This window comes from Triticum dicoccoides, chromosome 3B (genome assembly GCF_002162155.2).
Source record: "Triticum dicoccoides isolate Atlit2015 ecotype Zavitan chromosome 3B, WEW_v2.0, whole genome shotgun sequence".
Classification (NCBI taxonomy): Eukaryota; Viridiplantae; Streptophyta; class Magnoliopsida; order Poales; family Poaceae; genus Triticum; species Triticum dicoccoides.
The window spans coordinates 829,272,200-829,286,570 of NC_041385.1; positions in this window are offsets into that span (position 1 = coordinate 829,272,200).

The following is a 14,371-nucleotide window of genomic DNA, read 5'->3' on the forward strand; positions in this document are numbered from 1 at the left end:
TCACTACATCCAAGATTGTCCTCAGTGGGAAAAGGAATTGAAGAAGAAGAAATACAAGGATTATAGTTCTGATGATGCGAAGAAGAAGAAGAAATCGTCAAAATCTTCGTCATCAAAATTCTCGAAGTCTTCATCTCACAAGAAGGGCAGCTCCAAGAAGGCTCGGGCATTCATTGGCAAGGAAATGGACTCTGAAGCTGAATCTGAGGAACATGAGGAAGAGGAGGAGTCTGAAGAATCCAAATCTGGTGTGGCAAGTCTGGCCTTCGCTACTGCTTTCGTTAGCAAGTCCATCTTCAACACTAAAGAAACTGACCCCGCCGACAAGCCTGATGAAGATAATGATGACTACGCTCCCACCTATTGCTTCATGGCAAAAGGTGCAAAGGTACTCAAATACACCTCCTCTGAATCTAGTGAAAATGAATCTGATGAGAATCTCAAGCCCAGCTACTCTACACTTGCAAAGATTGCGGTAAAACAACAACGGGCTTTTGAAAAGGTTCAAAACATGCTAGACAAAAGTGATGATATGTTGGGTGAAGAAATGGATCGCACTAAAGCCCTGACTGAAAATTTTCAGAGACTTCAGTCTAGGTTTGATAACCTTCAAAGTCATCATAACACTCTCTTATCCGATCATGAGAAACTTTCTTATGAATTTCTTCAAAGAAAGCAAGATCTTGAGAAGCTAAGAGTGAATTATGAAGATCTTCTGAAGGAGCGCGATTCATTACTTGCTCAACAAATCAGCGCTTCTCAGGAAGATTTTGTTCCTCCATGCTTAAAGTGCATTGAACGTGAATCTGCTAATTCTTCACCTGAATGTTCAAATGCTTCAACTATTACAAATTCTTCACTTGCCTCTGCTATCACTAATTCCTCATTTGAGGACATTGCTAGTATCACTGACGATGCAGGGCTGAAGGAACTGTACACGACAGGCATGTACAAAATCCTCAAAGGGCATCAGACTCTTTGTGATGTGCTTAAAAAGCAGATTCTCAACAGGAACCCTAGGAAAGAGGGTATTGCCTTTGAGAGGAAACTCAATGCTGATGGAACATATTGGAAGCCTGAGCAGTACCCCAAAACCTCATGGGTTGCTGCAAAGGGACCTCCAGTTGATCCATCTAACTTATCTGGCTTTACATGTGAATCTCCTCATTCTTCTGATGAGTCATTTGACTCCAACTATAAACTGTTCAAAAATCAGAACGGTGAAGTATTTGCTAGATATGTTGGGACTAACTGCAGGAACGGTTCCCCTATGAAGAAAATCTGGGTTCCCAAATGTTATGTTGAAAGTCTTCAGGTGAATGTCCTCATGACACCACCTGTGAAGAATAGGAACCCCAGATCAAACTCTTCATATGGACCAAATTCTTCATATGGATCCAAGTCCTCATACCGATCAAATTCCTCAAATGGATCAAAGTCCTCATATGATTATCATCGTGCTAACAACTCTGTTTCGCAGGGTAGAGCTAAGGGCTATGAATATGCACATTATTCTTCAAATCATTATGTTCATAAGTCCTCGAAGAATTTCTCTGCTTATTCATATGCTTACCCTAACCCCTCTTATGTGAAACGAAATGGTTTGGCTTCTATGCCACCATTCTCGTATGGTGCTCGCAGAGTGATGAACTCTTTGCCACCCCTTCAGATGTGGGTGGTGAAGAAAAAGAACTAATCTTTTCTGCAGGGTCAGGTCTGCAGACGTGCCTTAACGTCTGAAGAATTTGCTGGGGACCTGACAAAATTGCCTGAAAGGACGCAGGCTAACCATGATGAAATGAACTTTCATTTCACATGTCCTCCTACTGCTATATCTGTTTACCGCTTGATGAAATTCATCTGATGAACTTGATATCATATTCTTCACTGATGAAGCATATGAGATTGTAAGTTACACTAATTCATCTGCAGGATGATCAACCCAAAACCACTGAATGGGTCCTCGATAGTGGATGTACAAATCACATGACTGGTGACAAGAATCTTTTGATGGATGCTCCCTTATCACCGTCACATCTGAAGCATATCATCTTTGCTGACAAAGGCAAAAGTCAGGTATTGGGTCTTGGTAAGGTTGCGATCTCTAAGGATAGACACATGGACAAAGTCATGCTTGTTGAGTCCTTAGGATACAACCTCATGTCAGTCTCAATGCTTTGTGATCTTGATATGGTTGTTGTCTTTGGCAAGTATCGCTGTGTTGTGATTGTGGAAGCTGACAATTCCAAAGTCTTCGAAGGCTTTAGGAGAGGAGATTTGTATATTGTTGATTTCTCTACAGGACCACAACCAGCCGTGTGCTTACTTGCAAAAGCTTCAGAAGGCTGGCTATGGCATCGACGACTTGGTCACGCAGGCATGAGGAATTTGCACACGCTTGCAAAGAAGAAGCATGTAATTGGCATTGAGAATGTCAAATTCCTCAAGGATCACTTATGCGGAGCCTGTGAAGATGGAAAAATGACCAAGGCCAAGCATCCAGCGAAGACTATCATGACCACTACTCGTCCCTTCGAATTGCTTCACATGGACCTCTTTGGTCCCAATCATTACTCAGCTGTCGTTAATGATGCATCTCTATATGGCTTTGTTATTGTTGATGATTACTCTCATTACACATGGGTACACATTGTTACTTACAAAAATCAAGTGCAGGAAGTCTTCAAACGATTTTCCTCGAGGGCTTCAACTAACTTTGGTGTGAAGATCAAACACATCAGGAGTGACAATGGAACTGAGTTCAAGAATTCCGGTCTTGATGCCTATCTTGATGAACTTGGTATTACTCATGAGTTATCTGCTCCCTATACTCCTCAGCAAAATGGCGTCGTGGAGCGCAAGAACAGAACTCTTGTTGAGATGGCTCGCACTATGCTTGATGAATACAAAACGCCTCATCATTTTTGGATTGATGCAATTGATACTGCGTGCCACATCATCAACAGAGTATATCTTCACAAATTCTTCAAGAAGACGGCCTATGAACTCCTCACTAACAAGAAACCCAATGTGAGTTATTTCAAAGTCTTCGGTGCTAAATGTTGGATTAGAGATCCTCACCACAATTCTAAATTTGCACCGAAAGCACATGAAGGTTTTATGCTTGGTTATGGAAAGGACTCGCACACCTACAGAGTCTTCAACATCGCTCTTCACAAGATTGTTGAAACTGTAGATGTGCGGTTCGATGAAACTAATGGCTCGCAAAGAGAGCACCTACCTTCTGTGTTAGATGAACCAGCACCTGAGGATTCTGTCAAGTTCAAGGCAACTGAGGATGTCATTCCTACTGAAGCATTTGCTGAATAATTCATTCCAGTACGCGAAGAACGTCGAGCTGACGCACCTGAAGATAATGATGAAGACAATGATGCTGAGGAAAATGATCAAACTCCTCAGCGACAACCAGCTCATCCTCGCGTTGCAAAAGAAGTGCAAGTGGAGAAGATCATCGATGACATTAGAGCGCCAGGTCCTCTCACACGCTCAAAAGCTTCACATTTATCTAACTTTTGTGGGCACTATGCTTTTGTCTCTATCACAGAGCCCACTAAGGTAGATGAAGCATTTTTGGAGCCGGAGTGGATTCAGGCTATGCAAGAAGAATTACATCAGTTCGAGCTCAACAATGTCTGGGAACTGGTCAAACGTCCAGATCCTCGCAAGCATAATATCATTGGCACAAAGTGGATCTATCGCAACAAGCAAGATGAAAATGGTCTTGTGTTAAGGAATAAGGCACGACTGGTAGCTCAAGGCTACACACAGGTTGAAGGAAATGATTTCGATGAAACTTTTGCACCTGTTGCTAGACTTGAGGCTATTCGCATATTACTTGCTTATGCTAATCATCATGATATTATCTTATATCAAATGGATGTGAAAAGTGCATTCCTCAATGGTAAGCTTGAGGAAGAAGTATATGTTGCCCAACCCCCAGGTTTTGAAGATCCAAAGAATTCTGACAAAGTCTTCAGACTTAATAAGGCCCTCTATGGCCTCAAGCAAGCCCCTCGGGCGTGGTATGATACATTGAAGGAATTCTTCGTGAAGAATGGCTTCACACCCGGTTCACTCGACCCTACTCTCTTTACTAAATCTTATGATGGTGAACTGTTTGTGTGCCAAATATATGTTGATGATATTATCTTTGGCTGTACTGACCAACGTTATAGTGATGAATTTGCCTATATGATGAGTGAAGAATATCAAATGTCTATGATGGGAGAGTTGAAATTCTTCTTAGGTCTTCAAATTCGTCAACAACGCAATGGCATATTCATATCTCAGGAGAAATACCTCAAAGATGTTCTGAGGAAATTCGGCATGCAAGATTGCAAAGGCGTCAAAATTCCTATGCCCACAAAAGGCCATCTATGCACTGATGAAAATGGTATTGACTTCGATCACAAGGTATACAGCTCCATGATTGGTTCTTTATTGTATTTATGTGCATCTAGGCCAGATATAATGCTTAGTGTTTGCATGTGTGCCCGATTTCAAGCTGCACCGAAGGAATCACACCATAAGGCTGTGAAGCATATTCTTTGATATCTAGCTCACACACCAACACTAGGATTATGGTACCCCAAGGGCTCTGCTTTTGATCTCATTGGATATTCTGACTCTGACTATGCTGGTGATCGTGTGGACCGCAAGTCAACTTCTGGCACTTGTCATTTCCTCGGACGATCTTTGGTCTATTGGTCCTCGAAGAAACAGAACTGTGTATCACTGTCTACTGCGGAAGCTGAATACATTGCTGCTAGCTCTTGCTGTGCTCAACTGCTTTGGATGAAGCAAACACTCAAGGACTATGGAGTCAACGTGAAGAATGTGCCTCTCCTCTGCGACAATGAGAGTGCCATCAAGATTGCTCACAACCCAGTTCAGCACTCGAAGACAAAGCACATTCAGATTCGTCATCATTCTCTTTGTGATCATGTGTTGAAGGGCGACATCTCCATCGAGCACGTGAAGACTGAAGAACAGCTAGCTGATATCTTCACTAAGCCCTTGGATGAGAAGAGATTTAGCAAGTTGCGGTGTGAGTTAAATATCTTAGAATCTTCGAATGTTCTTTGAAAAAGACACACATCCTAACACTTATGCAAAATTGATGACTTAGATGTGCAACACATGAAGAAACGTTTTTCTTCAATCAATGAAGAATAACACTCTAAGTGTGAAGAAATTAATGAAGAATTTGATTCTCAGAGCCCTACGACAATTGTACGCGGTGTCTGAAATCATCATTCTTATACGGTGGGTCACGCCACCACAAAAAGTTGAAAATCTTCAATTTGAGTTTTTCCTCAGTTTTGAAATTCTTCAGTTTTTCTAATTCTTCAACTTTTCAAAATCTTCGCTGGTTCCTTCATTTTTCTTCATTGGCTATATATATATATGAGTTTATGTCCTCTACAGCATTCACTTATAGTTATTTCTTCAAGCTGCTTTTTCTGCTAAGTGAATGTGATCGGACCCTTCCCCCTCTATGCTATACTCAATCCAATCTATTCACAAATTCTTCATGTGCTTTCTATTTGAAACTCGTTCAAAATCTTCACTGTGTCCTGGTCAGCTGAAGAAATTGCGAACGAAACTTTAAAACAAATCTTATCCAAATTTGCGGTTTTGCCGCTCAAACTGTTCCGCATCCCACGATGCATTATTCTATTCACCCACGATTGTACACGATCTCCACTACACAGTACGTGGGTGACACATGTCGCATGAAGGAGAAAGGGCAGGGGCACGTTCGTCCCAAATCTTCGGGCGAACAGTTTTTCACCGTGTCTATAAATATCCCTCTCCCCTTCCTCACTTCATTTACTCCGCTCGATCGCTTCTCTCCCGCTCGAGCTCGTCAAACCCTAGCGCCGCTGCTACTCCATCGTCGCCGGTGAGGAAGAGCTTCACTGCCTCGACCTCGTCACCGTCGTACTCACGCCGACCGCGGGAATCTTCACTCCGCCGCCGCCGTAGCCGTCTTCCTCCGCCGAGTTAGGGCAAGGAAGATCTAACCTGACGAACTTCCCATCCGTTCTTCTCAGTTCGTCGTGTTCTTCATTTCGGGTAATTAAAAGTTACTTTTATTACTCTCTTTGATTCTCAAGCTTTCCTGAAAATCTTCAAAGGTGTTTATTCTTCAAATCTTCACACATATGAACACCACACACATCATATGATCTTGAACTGTTTTTCTAAGCAATCATTTTCTTCAAGATTCCCTAATTGTGTGGATCTTCGATCTATACAACTCTGGAACCTAAGACAAGAACACTTAGTGAAATCCTTCAAGGCACATCTGGTCAAATTCCTCAAAACTTGTTCTTTTCAAAAAACCTTCTCAGAACGCATATGACCTCTCCAAATTCCTCGCACCTATACTCTGTTCACAGGTACTCATGTCTGCTACTGAATCACTAGGTTCTCATCAACTTAACTCATTTGCAGCGTTCCTCGAAGAAAAATTGCATACTTCTTCAGAGAACTCAATTGTTCAAATTCCTCAACTGAAGAATATGGCAGACGGTAAGAAGCCACAGAAAGGAGGAAAGAAACCTGAGGTTATGACTGCGTTTGAGATCCCTGAGGAAATTTATGCTGACTATTGCACACTTGATGAAGCAAAATTTGGCGAAGAAAACAAAAATCAGCGCAAGGTGCGCATTCAGAAGATTGAACGGAGATGGGCAAGGGAATGGAGGGAATACAAATATGTGACTCCAAAGTACATGAAGAAATTCTCTCTCAATCCTCCATGCCCAAGAGCTCCATTGGCACCTGGCCAAGTAGCTGATCCCACAAGCATCAAACGTGGTGAGGACTTTCCTGAAGAATGGGCTAAGCACCAAGCTAAATTGGCAAGACAAGCCAAGGAGGCAGTGAAGAAATTCAATGAGGATTCTGCCACTGCTACTGCTACTGAGGCCTCGGTCAAACCAAGGAAATCCATACCAAAGAAGCCTGCTCATAAGCCAAGTGCTTCACCATCAGCGCCCTCATGGCCAAGTTCCTCAGCAGCGCCCTCAAGGCAAATTCCTCACACTGCTACAGCTCCACCAAAGTCCTCAACAGCTCCTTCAAAATCCTCAGCTCCTGTGCATCTGGCTACATGTCAAAGGATTGCTGGTTTCTCGATTGCCTTTGGTGTTTCAGCAAGTTCCTCAGCAGCACCAATTTCATCATCTGGCCCGACTCTGCTGAAGACCAAAGCAACAGCTGGACGAGGTCCTCGGCCAAGTCCAAAGAAGAAACTGGTTGCATTCCATGTGCCTTCTGATGATGAAGCTTCTGATGATGAACTTGCGGAAATCATCAGAGATCGCCAAGAAAGGGCCGCTAGAGCCAAAGGCACATCTGTGCCTCTGCTATTGGATCCGAGGAAAATCCTCGATTATATTGATCTCTGGCACAAGGATCCAAATACCCCTTTGCCTGATTTTCATCTGACTCCTGGACAAAGTCATATGCTGACCCATTTCATCACAGAAGAGAAATGGAAGTTTGAAAAGGCAAGAGAGATCAAGAAGGCTCAATACAGAAAGGAGAAGTTCCTAAAGAAAAACATTGTCAAAATGACACCTGAGGAACTTCTCAAGGTCCAGACTGAAATTCAAGACCTCAGCAAAAACTTCGATTCTTATTATGCTGATTGGCAAGGAGCCAAGGTCAGATTCGTCAACCTGACGAAGAAGTTCAAAAATGTTGCTGCCCCAACGCAACATGAAATTCCTCAGGCTGGAGCCTCAGCTCAGCCAACTGAAGGACATGCCAGCACCGCTGATGAAGTTCAGGCTGCTGAAGAAAATGCCAGTTCCAGGGCTGATGATCCCATTCCAGCCGCTGAAGAAATTGCCAGGGCATCCACTAGTGGTGCGCCTGAAGAAACTGAACAAGACAGGGCAACTGCATCAGTTGCGCCTGAGGAAATTCAACCAGATTCCTCAGCTCCTCCTGCGCCAACACCAACTCCAATTCTTCCATCTGCCTCTGATGTGAAGAAAACCAAGGCTGCAGAACGAGCTGCTGTGAAGAAATGGAAAGCATCAGCTGCATCAAATTCTTTGGCTGCAAAGAAAATGAAGCCAATGACCATCTCACTCGAAAATCCAATTGATGCTGTTCCGATTTCCTCAATTCCATCAAAGGACCTTGTTCCTTTTGATGAAGATTATGTGATCCCAAGCGGATCTGATGAAGAAAATCATTCTGCTGCTTCGTCAGAGCAGATTGATGAAGAAATTGAAGTGGAAGCAATCCCTTCAACCCCAGTCATTTCCTCACCTATGCCTCAGTTCACAGCTGAAGAGGCCCGTGTTGAGGAACTTGAAGAAGATGTGGATATCGGAAGCACAACGCCAGTGATGAATGATGACTTTTGGGAAAGTCAGCATCCAAATTCTCCACTCTTCACCCCAATCCATCAGATACCTCAGTCCCCTGCTCCTACTGTTCAAATGGGCTCTGAAGAAACTCATCCCACTTCATCTGTCCCTGAAGAAATTCCAGCCACTAGCGCTGATGAACCTGCTGCTGCTGATCCTCAGACTGCACCTATCGAGGAACAAGAAATTCCTCAGCCTGAAGAACCTGAGATTGCGATCTAGAGGTCATGATGCAACTCACTGACACTCCACTGCCAAAGCCCAAGGATCCCTTCTCAACAAAGCAAAAGTTCAAGGCTGAAGACTTCTTCAGCGAGCACGTATTCTTCACTGATTACAATCCATATGATTCTGCTCGCATAAGGAAGAGGCGTTTCTGGACTGCCAGCCAAGCCAATTTCTATTCCTCAGTGCTCTTCAACAAAGACAAAGTCTTCGATCATGCTCATATTCCTCATGTGGACATGGAGTCTCTGCCAGGCTTTGAGCCAGTCCTCAGTGTTCTTCATGACGCAGGACTTCTGAATTTCTGCACTGATATCTGTGACTGGAATGAAGAACTCATTCTTCAATTCTATGCAACGCTGCACATCACCGGAGACGCTGAAGACGTGAACTCATGGGTATTAGACTGGATTTCTGAAAATACTCACTACAAGGCACCAGCAACTGAATTGCTTCGTGCTCTACCACTCAGTCCTCCACTTGATGGTGCTCGTTGTATCTACAATGAACCAGAACTTTCAAATCACTATATGCAAGTGCTGATGAAGCCTTTGAAGCCAAGGCAGGCCCCAAGAACCAAATTCCTCATCAAGGAATTATTGTATGTGCCTCGGACTGTCTATCGGATTCTGACGAAGACAATGAGTCCTATCAAAGGCCATGACTCGAATGATGAAGAAGTCGTTGGCATCATGAAGAATATGCTTTTCAACATCATCCATGGCGTTCCCGTTAACTTCCATGATTTATTCATGAGGACTCTGGCAAACATTGCTATGTCACCATTTGAGCTGAAGCCTTATGCGCCTTGGATAATGAGATTCATCAGGACAAGGTCTTCACTCAATTATAAGGCTGATACTCTGAACCACTGCAGCTACTTGCCCCCGATTGAAGTCCTCAAACGGACATTTTACCTCAGCTGATGACAAGGGCAAGGCTACTGCTGTGATCGATGAAGGCATTCGTCCATTGGATGGACAGTTTCGCAAAGCAGCATCCTACTCCACCAATGATGACTCTGCCACACATGACTCTGCCGCAAATACCTCAGTCAAGCAAAGTCCTCAAACTACTGCACCCAGGGTGATGACTGATCGTGAGTTACTCCTCAGTCTTCATCAGAAGGTTGATCGCAATCATAAATGGGTCAAGCGTCAGTTTGGTTCAATTCTTCACAACATGACCTCAACACACAATGCAGTGAAGAAAAACCACTACTACCTCCATGAAACCTTCAAACGCACCTGGGCTGTTCTTTCACATGTCTACAGTGCAGAAGAACTGACGACAATGGGACTCAAGGAAGAATTTGACTGGTCTGCACCTCCTCCGAAGAAATACAAGAAGGTCAAAGTTCCTTCCTTGGTGGCCAGCTCCTATTCTTCATCACGCGACACTGATGAAAATGAAGACTTGGACGACACGGCGGCAGGTCCTACTACAACAACCGACCCCAACAACGCTGGCGCTCCTTCAACTTGAAATTCTTCAGGAGCGTTAGTCCTCAGTTTCGATCCTTTTGGTCATTCGATGACAAAGGGGGAGAAATTTGAGTTAGTCTTCAAGCGGGTCTATTTTATTGCCCATATACAACAATTTGTTTTTGTTAAGTTACAACTCTCGTTCTTCTGAAACTTTTATTGGATCGAGTTGTAATCTTAAACCCGATGGTGCTTTGATACTTTTGATGCACTATGCTCTTGCACTATGCTCTGATTCTCTTGAGCTTCTTGAGCTCTGATACTCTTGATGCGTTATTTTGCATGCTTGTTCCTCATTAATGTTATCGCACGCATGCTGAATTACATGAAGCACCATATTTCATCATGCATTTCAAATTCTTCATATTATATGTCAAATGCGTGTATGAATTACAAGATATAGGGGGAGATCTCCATGATTCAACTCTTCAAATGTGCATTGCCTCAAAAGCAAATTCCTCACTATGCACATCTTCAGGGGGAGTTCTTCTATATCTTGTAATCAAATTCCTCAACATCAGTGTATACACTTCATATGTTTATCCCCGTTGAAAACTTAACCTATGTTGTCATCAATCACCAAAAAGGGGGAGATTGTAAGTGCATCTAGTGCCCCTTAGTGATTTTGGTGTATTGAAGACTTATAGGTTAAGGTACTAATGCGTTTGTGAGTGTACACAGGTCTATAAGTCTATAAGGAGTTTGATATTTACAGAGAAAGTCGACCCCTAAAAATGAAGTTCTTCAACTGAAGACTTTGATATTCTAAAGACTTTCTGAAGACTTTGAAAGTGAAGAAATTGGTGTGACCTTGAAGACTTGGTATTCATTTGTGGAACATGAAGCGTGAAGACTTTTGTTTTCGTAGTTTCATTTTCTCTTTCTTGAGTCATAGGAAACACCGTACTGTTAAAGGGGGTCGAGGAAATACTAAGGAAAATTTTCCATGTGATGCTCAACTCAAAATCCTACACCTTCCAATCCCTTCGAGTGAAGCCTTTGGAAATCTCATACAGTTCAGTCACTTTCTTCAGTGACAGAGACGAAGTTCTTCTGGTTGCTGATGAATTTGTTCTGACAGAGGAGTTAGGAATTCGCCAGTGCGGATTGCCTACACAGTGAGGAACATGATAGCCCTGAGGAATTTGAGAGTCAAATTTCCGACCGTTGTTGTGCTGCGCGCCAGCTGTCCCAAAATATCTTATCCACCTAACGGTCATATCATTGAGGGGCATTTATGTCTTATCATGTCGGGCTGCTCCCTAGGCTATAAATAGCCGCCCCCTACAACCACTAGCTGGTTGGCTGCTCCGAGAGAACTTGACACTTGTCATTTGAGAGCAACCCATCCTCCGAGGACTTTGAGCGAAAATCATCAAGTGAGGAAAAACCCCAAAACCAAACCCTTACAAACCCAAAGTGATTGAGCATCACTGAAGAAATTGATCATGCGTGGATCCGGCGCTTGTTACCTTTGAAGACTGTGCTTCTTCCAGACGGTTAGGCGTCAAGGTCTAGAGCATCCAAGAGGAATTGTGGATCGCCGAGTGACCAAGTCTGTGAAGGTTTGGAAGTCGCCTGAAGACTTACCATGAGTGATTGGACGAGGTCTGCGTGACCTTAGTTCAAGGAGAATACGGTGAGGACTGGGTGTCCTGAGCTGCGTGCTCAGCGACTGGGTGTCCGGGACTGCGTGTCCTCGAGTTTAAATACTCAGCCGCTCCAACTAGACGTACAACTGAGACAGCAGTTGGAACTGGTCTACCAAATCATTGTCTTCACCAACCTAACTGGTTCTATTTCCTCAACCCTTTCATTTCCTCATTACTGTGTTGAGTGTTTGTTCATATCTGTGTTTGAAGACTTTGACTGAAGACTTTCTCAATTTCCTCAGTTCAATTTCTTCAGTCTGTTTTGTCTTCATCTTGTGTTATCCTGTGATTACGCTTTCTGTACTCTGTGCTAGTCTTCATTTCATCATGATGACCATGTGTGTATTCTGTTATGCTTACTTCTGAGTACTTATTCCGTGCTAATAGTTCTTCGCTAAGGAATTTCCTCACCGGCAAATTCCTCAGTGAAGAATTCATAAAAATCGCCTATTCACCCCCCCTCTAGTCGACATAACACACTTTCAACTCCTCAAGAGCCAAACGAAGACCACACTCTTCCTCAAGGGCATTGGAAAGATCCGAAATCTCATCGGCATAGTCACGACTATGCCCCTCCATCTTAGAGATGGTTTCTTCGTGAGCCTCGATCATGTCATTGGCTTCACCAAGTTGTTCCAAGAGAGCAACGAAGTGCTTCTTGGATTTGCCCTTGAGTTTACCCATAAAGGCCTCAAACTCATTCTCCTCCACATTAGTTCCCTCATGTTCATCAATGCAATCTGTCGAAGAAGAATGATTGATGATGGTAGTTTTGATGTTGGGGGTTACCTTGTTGTTGGCTTTAGCCATGAGGCACTTGGCGGTGATGCTTTCATTGGGTGAGTCGAAGAGAGACACCCGAGGAGTCGTTGCAATGGCAACGGAGGCCATGGCAACCGACTCACCACCACCACCACCATCATCATCCTCATTGTACTCTTCTTGTACCACTAAAGCCTTGTGAGGAGCCTTCTTGGTGAAGTTGCTCTTGTTGGAGAAAGACTTGGCCTTGTCCTTATGGATGAGCTTGCCACCATTGTCTTCCCTCTTCTCATATGGGCACTCCGCGACAAAATGACTCACATTGTGTCACATCCCTAGCTGCTGGTAGTGCTCTAGGCTAGCTTCATGTGTGCATCATGTTTAAATTTTTGAAACCTGAACTGAGGAATTTTGGAAGCCTCAAAAACTTAAATAAAAGAGGGGCAAAAACCCTAGAAATCTCATTCATTGCTCCAAAATGCTCTTCTTAAATGTTTGATAATTTTTGGTAAGGGTTCTGGTCCCAACCAAAATATTGAACATTTTTAAGGAATTATTTTTGGGACTTTGGATTTAATTCATTAGCTATTTGAATTTGAATTATATTCATATAATTAGAATATAATTTCAAATACCCCCTGAAATATTTTATAAGCTTTTGGAAAAGTCCATCTAGCAATATAAAATATTCAGAGGAGTTTTTGGCATTGTTTGAATTATTTTAAATTCAAAACAGTGGCAAGATAAATTAAATAAAACAAAACAGAAGAAAAAAAATAAAACAGAGCAGAAGACTTACCTGGCACTTACCTGTCCAGCCCAGCCGGCCCAGCTCCTCCAGCGACTCGGCCCAGCCCACCTCCTTCCCCTTGTCATCTTCCTCCCTCGCCAGAAGGACAGAGGCGAGGCGTGGCGCGCGCCCGAGAGGCCTCGGCCACCTCCTGCCTGCCTGCGTGCTCCCCCGATGCACTGGACGCCTCTGGCATTGCCACGCAGTCCCGTGTTCCCCTCAACCTCTCCCCTCCTCGCAGCTCTCTCGCCCTCCCCTCTCTGATCCCTTCCCGAATGGAGCAGTCGCCGCCGACCAGCGCTCGCGCGGCCACAGCCACCGTCTCGCCTCCCCGACGCCTCCCAGAGCTCCGCTGTTCCGCCCTCGTCCTCCTCGTCGTCTCTCGCAACCAGAAGGGCCCCGAGCAGCCGCCATCGTCATCGTCTTCAAGCTTCGGCCCCGGCGCCCTTCTCCGTCGATTCGGCCACCCCGGCGCGCCCTCGAGCCCACTAACCCTCCCTGCAGCTCCGCGGTGAGCCTTTGACCCGATTCCCCCTCTCCCCGTGCCCTATCTCCCTCTCTAGCCGCCGTTCACAACGAGCCGAGAGCTCTTCGCCGACGGCCATGGCGCCGCCGCGGCCACAGTTGCTGCCGCCCGTGTTTGAGCACGTGTCTGCGCTCAGCGTGGTCCCAGGAGCCCAGAACAAGCATCCGTTCGTCCTCTCGTCAACCGTAGCCTCGTTTCCGTCGAGGTCCGAACCTCGGCCGCCGCCGCAAGCCCCGCTCCGGCGAGCGTTGACCACCCCGCGTCCTTCCGTCGCCTTCTCCGGATGCGCACGAGCGCTAGGAACCCACAGAGCCTCTCCGCGCGGCGTTTGGACGCCGGAGCAAGAAACCCGAAGGTCTCCGCCGTCTCGGCCTCGCCGGCGTCAAGCCGCCGGCGGGTTAGGCCCTGTTGACCAGGGGTTTGACCTCCCCCTGGGTCGATGACAGGTGGGCCCAGCCCTGTTAGCTAATTAGGATTAGCACTAACCGAATTAGTTAAACTAATTACCCCCCCCCCCC